The sequence below is a fragment of the Oryx dammah genome, unplaced genomic scaffold (assembly GCF_014754425.2).
Source record: "Oryx dammah isolate SB20612 unplaced genomic scaffold, SCBI_Odam_1.1 HiC_scaffold_11, whole genome shotgun sequence".
Classification (NCBI taxonomy): Eukaryota; Metazoa; Chordata; class Mammalia; order Artiodactyla; family Bovidae; genus Oryx; species Oryx dammah.
The window spans coordinates 21,046,207-21,069,016 of NW_024070195.1; the positions used below are offsets into that span (position 1 = coordinate 21,046,207).

General features: G+C 40.5%; 4 non-coding genes across 4 annotated transcripts; 3 read left to right on the top strand and 1 right to left on the bottom strand.

Moving 5' to 3' along the window:
- Window positions 1-707: 707 nt before the first annotated feature.
- Window positions 708-815, top strand: TRNAL-CAA. Its single transcript has 2 exons — window positions 708-745; window positions 770-815. It is a non-coding gene; the product is annotated as a tRNA-Leu (tRNA).
- A 2,632-nt stretch (window positions 816-3,447) lies between these two features.
- Window positions 3,448-3,554, bottom strand: TRNAL-CAA. Its single transcript has 2 exons — window positions 3,517-3,554; window positions 3,448-3,493 (listed from the first exon to the last, which is right to left on the bottom strand). It is a non-coding gene; the product is annotated as a tRNA-Leu (tRNA).
- Window positions 3,555-9,662: 6,108 nt separating this feature from the next.
- Window positions 9,663-9,735, top strand: TRNAT-CGU. The gene has a single exon. It is a non-coding gene; the product is annotated as a tRNA-Thr (tRNA).
- A 3,991-nt stretch (window positions 9,736-13,726) lies between these two features.
- Window positions 13,727-13,820, top strand: TRNAI-UAU. The gene is made up of 2 exons: window positions 13,727-13,764; window positions 13,785-13,820. It is a non-coding gene; the product is annotated as a tRNA-Ile (tRNA).
- The last annotated feature ends 8,990 nt before the right edge of the window (window positions 13,821-22,810 follow it).

The following is a 22,810-nucleotide window of genomic DNA, read 5'->3' on the forward strand; positions in this document are numbered from 1 at the left end:
TAACCAAAGCAGGAGGGATTTTTAACCACAACAGCAACAACATTTTTAAAAATTCAGTAAAGATGTTAAACCAAGACCAAGACCTTATTCTAGTCCTCCATGCTCTATGTTTCTCTTTTTATGTGTCTTATAATAAACCACATCCTGCTTCTTTGCTTCATATCCCTTCTTTGAGCACAGACTGAAAGAATGTAAAGGGGAAGATAAGTTAGAGCAAGAGAAAAATGGCAACGAAAGGAAAGGGAAGAGAGGAGAGGGGAGAAAGCAGTGGACCTTGCAGGAACTGTGAAGATGCTGAAAATATTATTGTATAGGGACTTGAAGTTCCACACACAGGCCCAGTACCCACTGATAAAATACCGTGTTAAGATAAAATACTGTGAGATACTGTGAGCACTGGGGAAAGACAATACCTGCAACACGTGCTGATAAAATCTGTATCCTAAATCCTCTGATTCTTAAGGTTGGTCGTGTAATGTGTAACTCATGGTTAGCAGGGATGGAGTGGGAGAAAAAGACTCAAGGTACATGAGGTGGGCTCCCCAGTCTTCAAAGCAGCATCAACTCTGTCTCCCAGTGCACCTCTTCACCATAAAATTACTCCTTTCTTGTCTTTTGGCTTTGCAGATAATTCTTGGTTTACTCCTGTAATTTCTAGAAATAACTTGTTGACAGAGTTGTTACTGGTGAGATCCTGTCAGTGTCGTGTCAGGATGGCCGAGTGGTCTAAGGCGCCAGACTCAAGATTCTATCTTCCCTCTCTTGGGGCTTCTGGTCTCCGGATGGAGGCGTGGGTTCAAATCCCACTTCTGACAAGACTCAGTTTTGTTCTTGGCACACATGTGTCTTTCATCTCACTCTTGCCTTTCCACCTTCATTCTCCCGACTCTTGAGTATCCTCCCTTATTCTGTAGTTGGGTTCTTTCTACCTCTAAAAACAGTCCCCACCAGCAGCTCCACCCAGGCCTATACTCAGGAAGGTCCTGGTATCCCTGGAAGAGTCACTAACAAGTCATCTCTACAACCACCAGCCAAGCATTTGACAAATGGAAATTCCCAATCAGAGAACCTGGAGTATTCCCAACTGGGCCCATTAAAAAAAAACTTTGCCACCGATAACTCCCTCTTCCCAGAGAGAAAGAGGCAGTGGATTTCCATTCGAAGGTTGTCAGCCTGTTTATCTTAATGAAACCCAGGAACTTGACTTAATAACAAAAATACAAAGTAACCAGAAAGCTCTCCCTTTCCTAGAGAGACCTCAAGCCAGACTATTATGCGCTGGAGGAATATGGCCTCACCACTGGCAAATCAAGCAATGTTCTTCTGCATGACCACACCAATGAAAAGGACCCAGACTTTCTTAGTGGTAGCTCAGCTTAAGAAGCTCCCACACAGTCCTAGTTTTTTCCAGTGGGAAAGTTACCAGAAAATTCACTGCTTTTCCCCACATGGAGGAACTGAAAGAAACAAAATGGAAGCGATAATAATAATAATAATAATAATAAACCCCACTGGAATCAGTTTGTAGCCTTTGTATTTTTGTATTAGTGAGAAAGATATCCAAAAGAGTAAGTACACAGTTTCTGGTTTTGCCTTTAGATTTAAAGACAGCATCACCGTACCTATGGTACTATCTCCCGGGTTAAGTAAGAAATGACACATTGGGGAATGTGGCAAGCACTCAGACCATCATTTCCTAAGTTTTTAAAAATCAAGCTCTGTAACAGTTTCCTGGCTAGAAGAAGGATCCTCAGAGCTTAGTACTCAGCATCCAGCCCAGGTGTTGGATACTTTATAAAGGGAAGAAAACATTTTAAAATGATTTTTATTTTATTTTACTTTTTAGATTTCCCTGTTTATCTCAAAATATACTAGGAATGCTTTGGAACAGAAAATAAAACCAGTTACAGGAAAATAAACAGTCTCAATCTGAAACAATGGTTGGAAGAAGATGAAAATGGAGAATGAAGAAAAATAATTTGGAATTTCATGATTTCGGGGGAAATGCAGGACAGGAAAGAGTGGTGGATATTTAGGAATCTGCAGAGGTGAGAGTAAAAAAGTGGAATTTGATGATGGAAGGGAAAGTGACTTTGGGTTCAAAAGGGTAATTAATCACACTTGGTAGTTCAGGGCTCATTTTGGTTATTGGTCCATGCATACTTTGTTTCAGAAACATCTTTTTCCTTGTCACAACCTGTATCCATCTCTTTCTTCTCCTCAAAACATATAGATCCTCTTTGAAGTATTTAATATTCTTTAGGAAAGAAATTACCCTCAAAAAAAGTGCTGTTGATTTGTGTGATTTTTATTGGCACTGTTAATCCTTATATGTTTTTATTTTACTCAACACAGTTTGAAAAATCTATTGTCTTGCTACAGTCACATCTGCTCCTATGTGCAGCTGCCACATAGTATGAAATTCATGGGTGGCCACTGAAGTATACCTGGTAGATATCTAGCTTGCCTGTAATAATCTGGTACTGCAAAATCCTACACTTAGACAAGGCCAACCATGGAGTTGAGCTGGAATTTCACTGAGGTACATTCCTAGGAGGAAGATTGCTGTGTAATGATTTAAAAGCTATCCAGGAAGAAAAACTCATTTAATGTCAAAGCTGCAAAAGTTAAAAGTCTTAATTTTAAGACCAATATCTTACCTAGCTTATGTAGCTCTTCACAGAAGGCATTTTTTTTACCTTAATAAAAATAAAGAAAAGATATCTAAATCAAATCATTTTGAAAAGAAATCTCAGAGCGAGCTCAATTTTACTCAGTTTTAACAGTATGAGCATTTCCTTTTGATAACCTAAAAATATTATCAGAGTTGTGAGTTCAGAGACAAACAAAAAGGAAATAGAACATGAGCGTTAATGCAGACCTGAATAATTCTTTTGCCCTGGAGACAGGGTGGTAGGGTATTGAGAGACACTGTTCCGCCCCAGCCCACCAACCAGAGCTCCCTCCCGGTCCAGTCCCCTGCCTTCCGCGCCCCGCCCGCCAGAACAGGGACCCGGACTCACACATAGTCTTGAAGGAATCTCCCTCTTAGATATTAGAGATGACATAAGAAGATATCCTCTCCTTTGTGAGAGCTTTATAACAGATTCTTTTCCGTGTACAGAAAAGCGGTGAGGATTTCATTCATTCTCTCCACAGTAAAAACCCAACATCCAACAGTGGATGACTCATCAGTTGATCCACTAAGGAAAAGACCACAAGTTGTTATGGTAGTTTTTTTTCTAGGAGGAGGCGAATCTCAGAAGGCAGTGCAGGAGGTTACCTCCATGTGATTCTGAAAGTATTCCAGGATTCTTCGACTGGGGAATTCTCACTGTCGAATATCGAATATCTGTCAGGGCCCGGAAATATTTGAGTGTCGAGAGTTGAGTATCAGGAACTTACCAATACTTTTGTTCTGAATGTCGTAAGAACAAAATGAAGATGTGTCAGAAGTGGGATTCGAACCCACGCCTCCATTCGGAGACCAGAAGCCCCAAAGATGGGAAGCAGAAGCTTGAGTCTGGCGCCTTAGACCACTCGGCCATCCTGACACGTCGGCTGTAACTGTTGACGGTATTGTACTCTAGACTCTAAGGGGTTGGCGTATAGGGGCGTCCCAGAAGAAAAGTTTCTGAAATTTGTCGGACTGGGTGGAAGTTGTGAGTTCAGAGACAAACAAAAAGGAAATAGAACATGAGCGTTAATGCAGACCTGAATAATTCTTTTGCCCTGGAGACAGGGTGGTAGGGTATTGAGAGACACTGTTCCGCCCCACCCCCACCAACCAGAGCTCCCTCCCGGTCCAGTCCCCTGCCTTCCGCGCCCCGCCCGCCAGAACAGGGACCCGGACTCACACAAATTTCTTCCTATGGCCTTGAACCCCACCTGTGACCTGGACCCCAGGGTCACTGTTTTCTTTGTGATTCAAACCTTCATTAAGCAGGTCCAGTTCGATGCTGCCTCAGGATCGGTGGAAACTTTGAGTTAATAAATGGTCAACCCCACTGCTCTGGACGAGAGAGAGTCATTCCCCTTGTTCTCAACCCGTCCGGACTCCGATTTCATCGCCCGAAGCTATTCATTCCACCCTTCACTGTTTTCTGCCCTGCAGGGTCGCCTGTGCTCTTCAGTAATAATCTTGCCTTTCTTTCTAGAGCTCTCAGACGCTTCCAGGGAAATATTACCCCTCTGGGGTGACCGCAGCAATTCTGAAACATAATGTTTACGTTTATATGACTGAAAAATATGTTTAAGTGATGGAAAATGAAATAGACAAAGGGGAAAAAATAAAATGCTTTTGTTGCAATGATTATTTTGGGATTAAAGGAGAGGACAAATTAAAACCTCCAATAATTTGGAGTATCACCAAGTTTCTATAATTAGGCTGTGAAGATCCAAATCTATAGGACACTTAACTTAGAGAACTATCACTTTTAAATTTGTAATTTTCTCATCTATTACCCTAATGCAAATGGAAATCAGCTCTTAAAAATAATGTTATTGTTTGTAGATTTCACTCTTTTTATTGTGATCATTTTTTCTCTATACTAATAGTATGCTTACAAAGTATGCAATATTGAGTGTGTATTTTAATATATACATATGTTGGATTTTTGCATTAATGTTTTCTATAGCTTGAGGCATAGGTATATTTCTATACACCTTTGAAGTCTATTTATGTACTTTTTGTAGAAATGAAAACCTCTGAAAACAGGTTTAAAATATTTGGGGTACTTGAAAATGGATATTATGAAAATGTAATGTAAGCAAGAAATCAAAACTGAAATATGCCATAATTCAATTTTCTTTAATACACCAATTCTTGCAGGGCCCAGCACCGTCAATATTTCATGAACCTCTGGGTAATATGTTTCCTAGACACCTGTTTAATATTAATGCAAACTTATTTTAATGTCTCAAAATTTTCTTTATAAGTCCAGGGAACATTGGACAAATGAAATCTAAGGAGACAGAGGCTTCTAAGTGATTAGAATTAAGTCATTAAGTCATTAAAAAAAAACCTGTCATAGATTCTATTTTCTAAAAATGGCCATACCAATATATCTCATGTCATGTATTTTTCTTTTAATGCAATTTTGAGACATTCCTTCTGGAGGTGGGGGTCTATGTTCCTTCCCCTTGAATCTGGCTAGGCCTGTGCCTGCTATGGAAGGGATGCTATATGACTTTCCAAAGCTAGGTTGTAAAAGGTGATAGAAACTGTCAATACTTTTCTCTCAAGACATTTGTCCCCAGAACCCAACCACCATACTGTGAGGAAGCCCAAACTAAGCTACAGGGAGAAATCACATGGAAAATACCTAAGGACTCCTGCCCACAGCCAGCAACAACTGCCATACGTTTGAGTAACCCATTCTTCAGATGATTTCCTGCCACTGGTCTTATAGTCTTCCACTTGAGTGTCCAGAAATCACAGAGCAGAGACAAACTGTCCACACTGTGCTCTGTCCAAACTCTGGGAGAACCAATAAATGTGTAGAACCCAAATAAATTATAGGTGTTAAATTAAGCCAGTAAGTTTTATTACGATTTGTTATGTAGCAATAGTTAGGTATGGATCAGTCTTGGTCCAATCAGGAGAGAAGAACCAATAATGACAGGAAAAGTTGTTTATTTATTTTTCCAGTTTAATTCAGATATATTTGACATATAATACTATATAAGTTTAAGGTATACAACATAATGATTTGATATATGTATATATTGCAAAATGGTTACCATAATTAGTTTAATTAACATCTATCACCTCACAAAGTTACAAATTATTTTTCTTTGTGATGAGAACTTTTAAGATCTACTCTCTTAGTAACTTTAAAATATACAATACAGTATTGTTAACTCCAGTCGTCAAGTTGTACATTATATCCCCAGAAAGTATATTGCTTATAATGAATAGGGAAAGTGTAATATATAGAATTGTTAACTAAAGAAGGGATTGGAGAAACAAGGAATTGATGAGTAAAAAGTAAAGTGAATACTAATGAATATAAGAATACCAAATCACTACCCTTAGGACTGCTAAAGTATCTTAGGAAGTGCCGCCTCACCCATGGCTGAGATAAAGCACAGAAGGAAGAGACCTCTATACTTCACCCTACCCCTAGCTAACATCCAGACCTTGATGGGGAAGGCTTGGGCATGATTCACTGAAGAGCAGAGAAATTTCTATGGGGTTGTGCCAGCAGAACTTGCTTGAAATCTGCCCTCTGGAACTTGCTGAAGATCATTCTTCCAGTGTTTCTTGGAAAACTTCCTGGAGAGGTCTCTCACTGAGAGCTCTCCACTAGAAAACACTCAAGGGGGAAGCCCGCCAGAGGAAGTTAGTGGCTGCTGCTGGCTGCTGGAGCCTGAAGCAGGGGAAAGCCATGCCTGTGTCAGAGGTAGGCCCTGGGGAAGCAGCAGGCCAAGTAATACATGGGAACCAGGATGCAAATCCCCCTTCCTCCTGCAATGATTCTCCACTATTCTCTACTGCAGAGCTTTGGTGCCTATTAAAAGAAAACTATTTGAAGGATTCATACCCATTTCCACAAAGCAGGCAAAAAGGGTGAACTTGGGACTGAGAGACAGTAAATTCATGAGGAGTAGTGGATAATGCAAATTTTTTTACCTAAAAATGGGAACAAACTCTATAGCATGTGATTTTGCGGCTGGACAGCAGACAGAAACTGGAAAGACCTTGAGAAGACTGTTACTGAAAAGTCCTGAAGACAGTTTCTTCCTGTTGCCTGTCTCACCATATTTCACTGAGCTTATACATTTCTTTAGGTGCAAGAAAATCAGAGGTGAATACTATACCTAAATATAGGATGAAATCTGTGAAAACGGCAAATCACAGACCTTCTGGAAGTTTCTGATCTTTCTTGAGACCACATCCCTTTCCTCTCTGATATTCAGGTGATGAGGAGGAGCTTCAGCAGAGAGGCCCTCCTGGACAGGCAAGTTTAGGATTATGGAGAATCTGAACAAACTGGCTCCTCCAGAAGGCAGGAGGCAGACTTTTCATCCAAGAAGTTAAGGGAGTTGCTGATGAGTAACAATGATAAAATTGACCTCACATTTCTTTCACTCCCCTCACTCTCAACTTCATTAATATGCCCATTTCCTGTTTTGTTGTGTTTCTCTATATTTTTGTTTATGATACTCTATGTCATAAGAGATCAAATTGCCAACATCTGTTGGATGATAGGAAAAGCAAAAGAATTCCAGAAAAACATCTACTTCTGCTTCATTGACTACACTAAAGCCTTCGACTCTATGGATCACAATAAACTATGAAAAATTCTTAAAGAGATGGGAATATCAGACCACCTGACCTGCCTCCTGAGAAATCTGTATGCAGGTCAAGAAGCAACAGTTGGAACCAGACATGGGACAACAGACTGGTCCCAAATTGGGAAAGGAGCACATCAAGGCTGTATATTTTCACCTTGCATTTTTTAACTTATATGCAGAATACATCAGGTGAAATGCTGGTCTAGTAAAGCACAAACTGTAATCAAGTTTGCCAAGAGAAATATCAATAACCTCAGATATGCAGATGACACCACCCTTATGACAGAAAGCGAAGAGGATCTAACAAGCCCCTTGATGAAAGTGAAAGAAGAGATTGAAAAAGCTGGCTTAAAACTAAACATTCAAAAAACTAAAATAATGGCATCTGGTTCCATCATTTCATGGCAAATAGATGTGAAAACAATGGAAACAGTGAGAGCCTTTATTTTCGTGGGCTCCAGAATTTCTGTAGATGGTGACTGACGTGAGAGTTGTACCATAAAGAAAGCTGAGCGCCAAAGAATTGATGCTTTTGAACTGTGGTGTTGGAGAAGACTTTTGAGAGTCCCTTGGACTGCAAAGAATTAAAACCAGTCAATCCTAAAGGAAATCAGTCCTGAATATTCATTGGAAGGACTGATGCTGAAGCTGAAGCTCCAATACTTTGGCTACCTGATGTGAAGAACTGACTCCTTGGAAAAGACCTTGATGCTAGGAAAGATTGAAGGCAGGAGGAGAAGAGGACAACAGAGGATGAGATGGTTGGATGACCTCACTGGAGGCCAATCAAACTCAATGGACATGAGTTTGAGCAAGCTTCAGGAGCTGGTGATGGACAGGGAAGCCTGGCGTGCTGCAGTCCATGGGGTTGCAAAGAGTTGGACAAGACTCAGTGGCTGAACTGAGGTCATAAGAACATTAATTTACCCATATATGACTGTGGAGAGAGGGAGGTAGAGTGTGTTACTTTTTTACCCAGTGAGACCTTTAAAAGAGCGGACTGGTTGGCTTTTCATAGATTCTACAGCCTCTCCTCTGAATGATGGGAGAACTGTATTCCAGATTGGGACCAAAGCATAGAAACTGGATTCCCCACTTCACCAGTGAATTTTATTTTGCTGAGTTGTTTTTAATGAGTTACTTGAATTTGCTGGCAGTCGAGTTGCTTTTGGTTTTGCTTTTTGTTTTTAATTAAGAGTTGTTTTTTAATGAGCCAGCTATCAAATCCTGAAAGTAGACAGGAAAATAATACTTGTTTTTTGTATCAGGAGCACAGGGTCTCTGATCTGGGACTGGAGACCTAGGATTTGTGGTTGAGTTTTTTTCCTCACCAGGTCTCTTTATATTATTGCTGTCGCTGGTCTGAGTGGAGTCCCTAAACAGATTGTGTGTGTGTGTGTGTGTATGTGACCCTCGCAGCCCCTTGGTGTGCTCAGTGTCTGGCTCAGTGATCAGTGTGCTCATATTTATATGTGTGTGACTGTGTGCTCAGTGTGCTCCTATCTGACTCTTTGAGACCCCATGGACTATAGCCTGCCAGGCTCCTCTGTCCATGGGATTTCCCAGGCAAGAAGACTAGAATGGGTTGCCGTTTCCTTCTCCACGCAGTTCCTTTACCTGGGTGAAAATTAACAAATTTTCTGATATCTTTGCCACAGCTCCTTTAGACAGAATTTTTTTATTTGGATTTCAGCCATACCTAGTGGGGAAGGAGAAACATAGTACTTTCTTTACGCCCTGGATCGAGGCTTTAAAAGGTATTTCAGCCTCAAAGACTAGGCTACAAACAGGCAGAGCCTCTCTTCGGCTTCAGTTTCAGGGAGGTCGCTCCATTTCCTTCTTCCTGCTGACCTCATCCTTATCCTCAACTCTCAGTCTCCCTTCTGAAAACTGATATCGAGGAATTTGAGACAGACCTCTCGTGCTTTTCCCCAAGGCTCTAAGAAATGAAGCCTGGAAAATCAGTGAGGAACATACTGCAGAGCAAAGGGCGTGACTGTAATTAAAATCAAGTGGCCCCGTAGCCCTCATCCGGAAACCTCGCAACTTAGCGGATGGGCAAGCTGTTCATTCCCCACTCTCGTCAACGTGCAACCTCTGACCCTCGACTGCTCTGGATTTTCAGGCAAGACTCTCGGAGTTGGATTAGGGGTCCTGTATTTCCTTTGACAAAAGCCAATCGAACATGATGTTAAACTATCAGAGAGTGAGGGAATTTGTTTGATCACAGATCAGAAAATGGAAAAGGGATTGACAGTAGGGTGTCAAATTTTCCAGAAACGATTCAAAATAAAGCAATGAAACCCTAACGATTTCAGTATATAATCTGCTTTAAGACAAGGAGTTAAAAGTTAAACTGCTGGGGCTCCGTAGCTCAGGGGTTAGAGCACTGGTCTCGTAAACCAGGGGTCGTGAGTTCGAATCTCACTGGAGCCTTGGGGTGTCGTTTTTAGAGAAAACACATGACATAAATAAAGTTGCTGTGATATATGAATTCTTGATATCCGAAATTCAGGTGTGGAAAACCTCATTTGAAATGCCACCAATACAATTAATACCAGTATAAGCTTTTTGATGTGAAGAGCCAACCCATTGGAAAAGACCCTGGTGCTGGGAAAGACTGAAGGCAAAAGAAGGGGCGGCAGAGGATGAAATGGTTAGATAGCATCAGTGACTCAAAGGACCTGAGTCTGGGCAAACTCCGAGAGACAGTGAAGGACAGAGAAGCCTGGCATGCTGCAGTCCATGGGGTCGCAAAGAGTGGGACACGACTTAATGACTGAACAACAACAAGCCTTTTAATAAACCAATTTCTATTGTGATTCAATTTGTTGTAACCTGGAGTCCTGACTAACTTTGGTGCTATAAGCCTAAAGAGATATTGTAATTATCGATTTTATCATACTTACTTAATGGAGTCTAAGCTTCCTTGAAGACAGGAGTCATATCTTGCTTCATATTGTATCTCAGAGCTAGATACAACAATAGAAAACTCAAAAACTGAAAAAGCAAAGAGAATAAAGACTGAAAAAAACAAGAACAGAGTGTTCAAGGGCTGCAGTACAAGTAGAAAAGATGTAACATGTAAGTAAGGGGAACTCGAGAAGAAGAGAGAAAGTAAGAGAAGAAATATTTGAGAGAATAATGACTGGGGATTTTCCTAAAATTAATGTCAGACACCTAACCACAGGTTGAGGAAGCTCAGAGAACACCAAGAATACATAATAAGACTACAAGTAGCTACTTAATTTTTAAACTACAGAAAACAAAAGATAAAGTCCTGAAAGAAGTTAGAGGGGAAAACATCTTACCCATACAGAACCAGAGATAAGAATTATATCAGACTGCTCCTCAGAAACCATGCAAGGAAGAAGACAGTGAAGTTAAATATTTAACATTTTGACGGAAAAAAAAAAAATAAACAACTCAGAATTTTGTACCCTGCAAAATTACCCTTTGGAAGCAAGAAAAATACTTTCTAAGACCAACAACACTTTAGAGAATTTGTTGCTAGATGACCTGACTTGCAAAAGCAATCAAACAAAAAACATGCTAAAAGGACTTCTTAAGAGGCATGGAAAAAAAAAAAAAAGGTCAGAAACTCAGGTCTATATAGACAAAGGAAGAGCACTGAAGAAGAAATAAGTGAAGATAAAAGAAAAACTTGTGTTTTTCTTATTCTTAATTGATTTACTATATAACAGTTTGTTCAAAATAATAGTATTAACTAAGTATTTGATTATGTACACTTATTTATATACCACACACCTCTCTCTATATATACTTGCTTGTGTATGTATATATGTGACACGAATGACAGCAATGATACAAGGTACAGGAGAGAGCAATTGGGATTCTTTTGTTGTTATAAGGTACTCATGCTATTCAGGACATGATATAGTGCTATTAGTGTTATCTGAAAGTAGACTTGGATTAGTTGTAAATATATATTGCAAACTACTGAAAAAAGTAAAAGAAGTATAACTGTATGCTAAGACAGGAGAGAAAATAGAATCATATAAATGCTCAGTTAAAACCTCAAAAATGTAGATGACAAAAGTAGGAAGAAAGAACAAGGGTAGTAAACAAAAGTCAATAATGACTTAGTAAATATTAATCCAGCCACATCAATAATTACTATGAATATTAATGGTATAAGTACATCAATTATATAAGCAAGTTATTATCAAGAAGACAAGAAATAACAAGTGCTGGTGAGGGTGCGGAGAAAAGGAAACCTTTCTGCACTGTAAGCGGAAATGTAAATTTATGCACTCATTATGGAAAACATCATGGAGGCTTCTAAAAAAATTAAAAATAGAACTACCATATGATCCAGCAAATTCACTTTTGGGTATTTATCTGGAACTTGAAGGAAACATCCACTTTGATGAACTAAATCAAGTTGACCCAGAGAAAGGAATCCAGAGAGATAAATACTCCAAACTTTCTGTCTTCTCTCATTCTGTTTGCTCCCTCAATTGAAACTCAAGATGAAGTTGCAGGGCAGGGAAACCTAAATTGTGGTCAGTGCAGGCTATGCTGCTGCATCGTTTCAGTCGTGTCCGACTCTGTCTGACCCCATAGATGGCCTCCTACCAGGCTTCCCCGTCCCTGGGATTCTCCAGGCAAGAACACTGGAGTGGGTTGCCATTGCCTTCTCCAATGCATGAAAGTGAAGAGTGAAAGGGAAGTTGCTCAGTCGTGTCCGACTCTTCGTGACCCCATGGACTGCAGCCTATCAGGCTCCTCCGTCCATGGGATTTTCCAGGCAAGAGTGCTGGAGTGGGGTGCCATTGCCTTCTCCTGCAGGCCATACTTCCATAGAAAAAAGAGCAGGCAGAAATCAGAAGTTTTTTTTTTTTTTTTTAACTTCAACAATCCCAAGCACTTGGCTTTCTATCTACATTTTTCTTCATGCACGTGATTTTATGCTTATAATGTCTGCATTGTATTAATGAAAGTCAGTTTAATATCCAGTGACATATCGTGAGTCTTGTAAGTTTTCATCTCTTAAGAATAGTTCCGAAGATACTGGTTCCTCTTGTCTAGATCCAGACTTGGAATACAGCATATGAGTGCTAAGATGAGGTTTATATAAATCACTTAGAACAATGTCTGGCCCAATAAGCTCCATCCAACTTGTGGCTGCTATCGTTGTTAGATGAATGCCCTCTAGAGGTTCAGGCAGAACTCGAGGACTGTGTGGTGGGAATCTAGGAGGAGATCGTGTGGTGAGATGGTCATTACTAAAGGGCGATGTCGCTTCTCACTGCTCCTTACTTTAAGGTGTGTTTTAAACACACGTAACGATCCAGTACAACAACGCAACAGACGCCGAAATACGGAAATAGTTCTCTCCCCTCGCACTCCTTCCTGCATCTGAATGGGGATATTTGGTCACTGGTCTAGCACTCTCAATCCTGTTTGTTAAGTCCCGTGTGGACAGGAATAGTCAGGCTATTCCATTATTTACACAATTCTCCTTCTCACTGACAGGAATTATTCCATAAAAGCCTGAAAGCCTCATATCTGGTATGTATGTGCCAGCTGCAATTACTCTATGCCAAATACAAACAAGCAAACTAACAAACAAAATTGGCCTTTATAATGAGATGCCTCAGGCAGAAAATGAAGATATTGGGTGGGCAAATTGGGTTTGCCTCTACTCTACTGGGTTGTAGAGGCAAACTACCTGCAACGAACCTCGAAAGAAGGTCAAAGCGGGTGGAAGAGCAGGGTGGGAGTCGGGGGTCAGGGACACCACCTTGGTCTCTTTAACACTCAGCACAGAGGGGCCGTTTCCGCTCTGGTTGTTTTCCCACAGGAGATGCCGGACCAGCCGACTGTATGACTTAGAATGAAGTTTGCAAGCAGGCTTGGGAAGGATTTAGGGGAACCTGGAGGCACAGCCCGGAGATGCTGGACAGCAAGGTGGATAGTTCCGCCAGAAGCGCAGCGGGTGCTGGGAAACCCGCTGGGCGAGGACTGGGCTGGCTCTGCTTCTCTGGGTCCTGATCTGGTAGGAAGGATCACGGATCAGCCAGGCGGTGCGCGGTGATGCAATACCTCAGTCAAATAGCCCTTGTCTTCCGCGGAAATCGTTCCCTTCTTGGAGTCAAGGCGAGGGGAAACCACAGTCCGCCCGTCCTTTCTCCTCAGCCTTCTCTCGGGGCTTCTGAAACGAGCATCCCTGAACACCTGGGAAATGCTGATCTTTGCGGGCCCAGAGGAAGGATCACAAACACGCTTGCATATGGAAGTGTCTCGATCAAAGTGTCTCTGCCAGGCCAACCGCGGCTGAGGAGGGTGGGGAGAAGAGGGTCCCCAGCAGTGCGGCGCGTTCCCGCTCTGCTTGTCTTGGGGATCCGGCGCGCCGGTCGCTCATGGCTCTGTAGAGTGCGCACCGAGAGCTAAGGGAAAGCATGCTCCAGTGGCGCAATCGGTTAGCGCGCGGTACTTATACAGCAGTATATGTGCGGGTGATGCCGAGGTTGTGAGTTCGAGCCTCACCTGGAGCATGTTTTCTTCCCTTCAAGGTTTCAGTTTCTTTTCACTCTAATACTTTCCTTCTCTCCTCTTTAAAGATAAAAGCTAAAAAGAGGCTGCTACATTTTCCAAGGTGAGAACGCAGATATTCTCATGATTAAGGAGAATATTTGGTCGTTTTCAAACACAGAGAAATCACAAGCCGAAAGGAGGCAAATTGAGCTCATTCAGTCATATTCGATTCTCCTCTGTCAGGAGATCTTAAAGTCAGGTTGTACAGCTTCGAATGAGTCTCCCTCATCCTTTCCTCGCTCCTAGTGTAAAACCATCCCTCAAATCTTTGGGAACTGAGCAAGGAAGAGGACAACCTGGGTCTTACGCTCTGCCATTTCGTGCAGCTGTCACAGGGGCTCACGAATGACCAGAAGCTGCGCTCAGGCATCTTAATGTCGAGTTCCATAAGATCTGCAGTGAGGTTGCTGAACTTCATCTGTGAAATATAAATGTGTTTGAGTCGAGCTCCACCGCCTACTTTACATAAACCAGACTGGGGAACAGAAATTTATCTCCCCCTGCAATGAAACGTAGGTAGCTGTGTATGTATTTCTTCCTAATTTCATCAGAAAATAAACGACCTTGTTTGGAAAAACGACATTCATATGGAGGCTGTGTCTGAAATAAATGATCGTATGTTGCTCTACTTGTATCCAGTCTCTCCTGGATTTCATTGTTTCACAGGGCCCTCCTTCTCCTGTGTTTCTTAGGTATTGTTTTTTCTACAGTGTCATCTCAAATTTTTTTCTCACCTACTCATATACACATTTTTTGTATTATATTCATTCCCTTAATTACAACATCTTTCCAAATACTGATGATTTTAAGATTTCCTTCCCATCCAGTCCCCTCTTTTGAATCAAGACCTATGCATCCTACTGCCTACAGGATATTTCTGTCTAGACATGCCTGCAAGTCTGTAACAGCAACACGTGGGGAAATCATCAAACTCAAATCCACTCTCTCTCCCTGTGCACTTTATCTCAAAGGCAGCCATTCAGCAAATACTTGATGCCCGCTTTTTGGCAGATCCACTCTAGATGCTGAGATTACTGTAGTGGGGAAAAAAAAAAAAATCAAATCTCTATTCTCTAGAACCTAATTTCTAGTAGAGAGAAATAAGCAACGAACAACTGAACATAAATATATTTATATATAGTTAGACAAAATGGTAATAAGCTTATAGCAAAAAACAGAAATAGGATAAGAGGGATCAAGGATACCAGGGAATATGCTGGGAGTGCTATGTGATATAAGGTTGTTAGAGAAGGCCTGTCTAAGCAGTGACATTTAAGCAGAAACCTGAAGGAAATAAGGGAGAAAGTCTAGGATATATATGGTGAAAGACAGGTACGGGCAGAGGTAAGAACAAAGGCAAAAGTCAAGCCATGGGAATGGCGCCATGAGCATAGTTGGAGAAGAAAAAGGAAAAGAGGTCGCCCTGGCACATTGTAAGTCCTCTACATATGAATCTTCAAGTTGCAGAACTTTCGAAAATGCCAACATGCATTCGCTTGTCCAGTCACGTGAGTTAGTTCACTTGTCTGGCTTACATTGTCACATGTGTGCATCCTCTACAAGTGGTTGTGCTTTTGTGTACTTTATTGCACAGTATTGTATAGAGTACAGTATCTTTCTTCCAAGTCTAGGATGTCCAGAAGCAAGTGTAAAAGCATCAGTGATGTATCTGGTACTGCTAAGAAGCACCAGGAATTGGAGGCCTAGAAAAAGGAAGAAGAGAGATAAGAGGAAGAAGTAACTGAAGAACTGAAGTGATTCATGATGCAGGAAATGGCAAGGGAATTTTCTTTATTTGAGGAGGCACTGTTAGCTTTTGAGCACAGGACCTGAATCTATAATGATACACAAAGGAGGTAGCAGCCGTTCAGAAAGCAATACTGTGCTACCGTGTACAGTGAGAAAAAAAAGAGCTACTACCCAGATCACTGGATCATCGAGCTGGGAGGGATTGGGGGCAGGAGGAGAAAGGGACGACAGAGGATGAGATGCTGGTATGGCATCACCGACTCGATGGATGTGAGTCTGAGTGAACTCTGGGAGTTGGTGATGGACAGGGAGACCTGGCGTGCTGTGATTCATGGGGTCGCAAAGAGTCGGACACGACTGAGCGACTGAACTGAACTGAACTGAACTGAGATAGAATTGGATTCAGCAAGGAATCAGAACTTATGTCTTCAGTGTCAGGCATGAGTGACACTGCCCCTTTGCCCTCCATCTCCTATTGCTGACAATCCTTCAGCTCTACCGTCTCCCACCTCCTCTCCCTCCTCCAGTCAGTAGCTCTTCTTGCCTGTACACTCCATGCCAGCCCCTGAATGCCAGCTGGTGTATTGTACTACTCTACTGTAAGATTAAAATGTCTATTTTATTTTTTGTTTGTTATATATTATTTGTGTGAAAAGTATTATAAACCTATTACAGTACAATACTGTATAGCTGATTGTGTTAGTTGGGTACCTAGGTTAACTTTGTGAATGAACTGGACTCATGGACGAAGTCCTGTAATGGAAGTTATTTGTATGTCAAGGACTTACTGAATTTTTCAACAGAAGAGCCTCTTTAATAGTTTTTGAAACCTACTGCCTGACATGATATTACATAATACTAGTTAATACAGTGACCAAATGATGTTTGAGGAAACAATGTGAAAATAAAATTGCCAGAATCACAAAGAATGTCTCCAGGGGTTATTCCTGTTTCCTGTAGTGATCTCTGGCCAGTCAAGGGCTGGGTTGTCTTTGATTCCCATGGCTTGATTTGGGAACTCTGTGATGACTCTGGTCACACCAACTTCTGTGCAGCTAGTGGTTCAAAACAGAAAGCAACAATACAGTTCTCTAACGTTTCCTTTAAAGCAAAATGCATTTATTTAGGATGCACTAGGCATGAGGAGTTTTAGTTGTAGCATTCAGACTCTTAGTTGTGGTTTGTGGCATGTGATCAAGGATCAAGTCAGGGCCCCCCGCATTGGGAGTGTGGAGTCTTACCCCTGGACCACCTGGGAAGTCTCTTAGGTCTCTTTTCTGGTAAGACATTTATATACAATAAGATTCAAACATTTTAAGTGTAGAGTTTGATGAATTTTGATAATTGTATTAATTTCCTATTGCTTCTATAACAAATTAGGACAAACTTAATTGTTGTTGTTATTCAGTTGTTAAATTGTGCCTGACTCTTTGTAACCCATGACTGCAGCACACGAGGCTTCCCTGTCCTTCACTGTCTCCTGGAGTTTGCTCAAACTCATGTCCATTGAGTCGGGAATGCCATCCAGCCATCTCATCCTCTGTCACCCCCTTCTCTTCCTGTCCTCAATCTTTCCCAGCATTAGGGTCTTTCCCAATGAGTGGGCTCTTTGCATCACGTGGCCAAAGTACTGGAGCTTCAGTCTCAGTATCAGTCCTTCTGATGAATATTGATTTCCTTTAGGATTGACTCGCTTGATCTCCTTGAAGTCTAAGGGACTCCCAAGAGTCTTCTCCAGCACCACAATTCAAAATCATCAGTTCTTCGGTGCTCAGTCTTCTTTATGGTCTAACTCTCACACCCATACCTTACTATTGGAAAAACCATGACTTTTGTTTTGTTTTCCATATTTTAAAACTTATTTGCCTTATATCTGTCTCCATCCACTAGAAGATAAGCTTCATAAGAATAAGGACTTGATCTTTTTTGTCCTCCCAGCATCTTGGGTCATGCCCAGCATGGTGAGATAATTAGGAAGTGAAAAACCATAACTTTGACTATATGGAATTTTTTCAGAAAGCAATGTTTCTGCTTTTTAATATGCTGTATAGGTTTGTAACAGCTTTTTTTCCAAGGAGCAAGGGTCTTTTAATATCAGGGCTGCAGTTACCATTCATAGTAATTTTGTAGCCCAAGAAAATAAGATCTCTGGTTCCTCTACCTTTCCTAAGTTCAGCGTGTACATCTGCAAGTTCTTGGTTCACATACTGCTGAAGCCTAGCTTGAAGGATTTTGAGCATTACCTTGCTAGCAGTGAACTAGAATGGACAGGAATGGGTAAATTTAATGCAGATGACCATTATATCTACAACTGTGGGCAAGAATCCCTTAGAAGAAATGAAGTAGCCTTCCTAGTCAACAAGAGTCCAAAATGCAGTGCCTGAGTGCAATCTCAAAAATGACAGAATGATCTCAGTTTGTTTTCAAGGCAAAACATTCAACATCACAGTAATCCAAGTCTATGCACCAATTACTAATTACTAATGCCAAAGAAGCTGAATCTGAATGATTCTATGAAGACCTACAAGACCTTCTTGAACTAACACCAAAAAAAGAGATGCCCTTTTCATCATAAGAGACTGGAATGCAAAAGTAGGAGGTCAAGAAATACCTAGAGTAACAGGCAAGTTTGGCCTTGGAGTACAAAATGAAGCAGGGCAAAGGTTAACAGAGTTTTGGCAAGAGAACGCCCTGGTCATAGAAAACACCCTCTTCCAACAACACAAGAAAAGACTCTACACATGGACATCACCATTCAATACCAAAATCAGACTGATTATATTCTCTACAGTCGAAGATGGCAAAGCTCTATATAGTCAGCAATGACAAGATCTGGAGCTGACTATGGCTCAAATCATGAAATCCTTACTGCAAAATTCAGGCTTACATTGAAGAAAGTAGGGAAAACTACTAGGCCATTTGACCTAAATCAAATCCCTTATGTTTATATAGTGGAGGTGACAATTAGATTCAAAGGATGAGATGTGATGAACAGAGTGCCTGAAGAACTCTGGACGTGGAGGTTTGTAACATTGTACAGGGGGTGGTGAGCAAAACCATCCCAAAGAAAAAGAAATGCAAGAAAGCAAAGTGGTTGTCTGAGGAGGCCATACAAATAGCTAAGAAAAGAGTAGCGAAAAGCAAAGGAGAAAGGGAAAGATATATTCAACTGAATGCAAAGTTCCAGACAATAGCAAGGAGAGATAATAAAGCTTTCTTAAGTGAACAATGCAAAGAAATAGAGGTAAACAATAGACTGGGAAAGACTAGAAATCTCTTTAACAAAATTAGAAATACCATCATTTCATGCAAAGATAGGCACAATAAAGGACAGAAATGGCAAGGACCTGACAGAAGCAGAAGATATTAAGAAGAGGTGGCAATACACAAGGAGAACTATACAAAAAAGGTCTTAATGACCTGGAAAACCAGGATGACGTGGTCACTCACTCACCTAGAGCCAGACATCCTGGGATGTGAAGTCAAGTGGACCTTAGGAAGCATTATTATGAACAAAGCTAATGGAAGTGATGGAATTCCAGCTGAGATATTTAAAATTCTAAGGGATGATGCTGTTAAAGTGCTGCACTCAATATGTCAGCAAATTTGGAAAACTCAGCAGTGGCCACAGGACTGGAAATGGTCAGTTTTCCTTCCTATCCCAAAGAAAGGCAATGCCAAAGAATGTTCAAACTACTGTACAATTGCTCTCATGTCAGAAACTTAGTGGCTTAGCACAAAATTCTTGTCTTGCAGTTTTGTAGATAAGAAGTCTAAAAAGGCTCTCACTGGGCTAAAACCAAGCTGTTGGCAAGTCTGTGTTCCTTCTGGAAATTCTCTTAGACGATTCTTTTTCTTGTTTTTTTTCTAGCTTCTAGAGGTGGCCCACATCCCTTAACTCTGGACCCCATTCATCTTCAAAGCCAGCAATTGCATTACTCTAATCTCTGCTTCCTTTGTCACATCTTCTCTGATTCTCATCTTCTTATGTCTCTCTCTTCCACTTTTGTTAGGAAATAATTTATTCATTTATATATTTTTAGTTGCCCTCAGTCTTTGTTCCTACCTGGAGGCTTTGCTGCTTGTGGTGAGCTGGGGTTCCTCTTCATTTCTGTGTGTGGGCTTCCTCTTTTTGGTGGCTTCTCTTGATCTGGTTCTAGGCATGTGAGTTTCAGTAGTTGCAGCACTGTCTCAGTAGTTTTGGTCTGCAGGCTCTGTAGTCAGGTAAGCCCACAAATTTGATACTTAGATTAAATGAGCCCATTCTTTGGAGGATATAGTAAAAAACCAAGCAAGTTATATTATGTATATTGATAAACTGATTTTAAAGTATATTGAAAGATTCAAAATAACCAACAGGATACTGAAGTTAACAACCTGGAGAAGGAAATGACCACCTACTCCAGTATTTTTTCCTGGAAAATTCCATGGACAGAGGAGCCTGGTGGGCTACAGTCCATGGGGTCTCAAGAGTTGGGCATGACTTAGCAGCTAAACCTCCACCACCACCACTGAAGAACAAGGTTGGAGGTCTGACATTATTTAGCTTCAAGATTTGTTATAAAACTACAGTGATCAAGACAGTATGGTATTGGTGAAAGAATAAATAAATAGATCAATGAAACAGAATAAAGAACCTAGATATAGACCTACACCAATCCAATCAACTGATCTTTGATGAAGGAGCAAAGACAACTTAATAAAAAATTGTATTTTCAACAAACAATTCAGAAAAAACCACATGCAAAATAAAAACGAATCTAGACATAGATCCTATGTCACAAATATTAATTCAAGTAGGTGATGTGCATGCACACTCAGTCTCTCATTTGTGTCTAACTCTTTGCAACCCCGTGGACTATAGCACACCAGACTCCTCTGTTCATGGGATTTTCCAGGCAAGAATACTGGAGTGGGTTGCCATTTCAAAAGTAGATGACAGGCTAGATCTAAATGTAAAATATAAAACTCTTCTGGATAACATAGGAGAAAACCTAGCTGATCTCAGGTTTGGTGATAACTATTCACCACACTACACAGCTTACAGGATCTCAATTCCATGCTCAGGGGTTGAACCTGAGCCAGGGTAGTGAAAGCACTGAATCCTTATCACTAGACCATCAGGGAACTCCTGGTGATGACTGTTTAAAAAATATTTAATTATTTATTTGACTGCCTTATTTGTGGCATGTGGGATCCAATTCCCCCACCAGGGACTGAACCCCAGCTCTGTGCATTCGGAGAAGGAAGTTCGAGCCACTGAACTACCAGGGAAGTCCCTGGAAATGATTTTTTAGATACTATACCAAGAATATGATCTGTGAAAGAGAAAAAATTGAAGAATTGGAGTCCATTAAAATTAAAATCTTCTGCCTGTGAAGCCTGTGGAAAGAGAATGACAGACTGGAGAAAATATTTACAAAATACATATTTGATGAAGGAGTTCATGATCTGAGCCACAGTCATTTATATTGAAATAATAATTTTTAAGTAATAAATTAAAAAAAATTTTAAAAATCCAGAATAGCTATGGCAATCCAAAGTGAGAAAAACAAAACTGAGGCCCTGTATTATCAGATAATATTACTTAATTTTAAAAATAATTTATTTAGTTAATTGGAGGATATTTGTTTTACACTGTTGTGTCAGTTCTGCCATACAACAACATGAACCAGCCATAGGTATACATATGTCCCCTCCATCTTGAATCTCCTTCCCACCTCCTGCCCCATACCGCACCTCTAGGCTATCACAGAGCACCAGGCTGAGCTCCTTGCATCGTACAGCAAATTCCCATCGGCTATTTTACCGGCTATTTTATGTGGTAATGTATATGTTTTAATGCTACTCTCTCAATTCGTCCCACCCTGTTCTTCCCCCATTGTGTCCACAAGTTCTCTATGTCTGTGTCTCTATTGCTGCCCTAAAAATAGGTTCATCAGCACCATTTTTCTAGATTCCATATATATTTGTTAATATATGAATTTGTTTTTCTCTTTCTGACTTCCTTCACTCTGTATAACAGGCTCTAGGTTCATCTACCTCACTAGAACTGGCTCAAGTTCAATCCTTTTTATGGCTGGGTAATACTCCATTGTATATATGTACCACTACTTCTTTATCTGTTCATTTGTTGATGGTTATCTAGGTTGTTTCTATGTCCTGGCTATTATAAATAATGCTGCAAGATATTATTACTTAATTTTAAGTTAAAGAAATTAAGATAGTGTCATTTTAGTGTAAAGACAAACGTAGGCCTATGGGGCAGAATAGAAAGTCTAGGGAAAAACAGACACATATACAGTTCCCTGTTTGATGACAGGGAGACAGTGCAATTCAGTAGGGGAAAAATTGACTTTTCAATAAATAATGCTGGGTTAATTGAAATAATATAGTAAAGAAAATGAATTTAATACTTATCTCACACTATACATAAATTCAAAATGGAATATAAACTTAAATGTTAAAAAGAAAATACTTAAACTTCTAGACAGAAACATAGGAGAACAGCTTCATGACTTTAGTGTAGGCAAATATTTCTGAACTAGGATGCAAAATAGCACTAACTGTAAAGGCTGAGAAGTTGGACTTCATTAAAATTAAAAAGTTCAAAATACAAAATTAGGAGAGCTAACGATGTACCATAAATTGGGAGAACATATTTGCAACACATATCTGACAGAGGACTTGTATTCACAATACATAAGAGCCAACTCATTGGAAAAGACCCTGATGCTGGGAAAGATTGAAGGCAGCAGGAGAAGGTGACGACAGAGGGTGAGATGATCGGATGGCATCACCAACTCAATGGACATGAGTTTGAGCAAGCTCTGAGAGACGGTGAAGAACAGGGAAGCCTGGCGGGCTGCATTCCATGCGGTTGCAGAGTTGGACACAACTGAATGACTGAACAAGAAATGAACTACAAATCATTTTTAAATCAACTGGCAATCAACCCAATTTCTTAAATAGGGAAGAACATATGGGAAGATGTAAAATATCATAATCATCAAAAATACAAGTCAAACTCACAAAGAACTATAACTACATTCTGGCCCAAGTAGCGAAAATTAAAATGACAATACCCAGTATTGGCTAGACTGTGAAGCAAATGGAAGCCTCATAGGTTGCTTTCAGTAGTGTGAACTGTTACATTTGGAATACAGTTTCACAGCACGTAATAAAGTTAAACACACACATA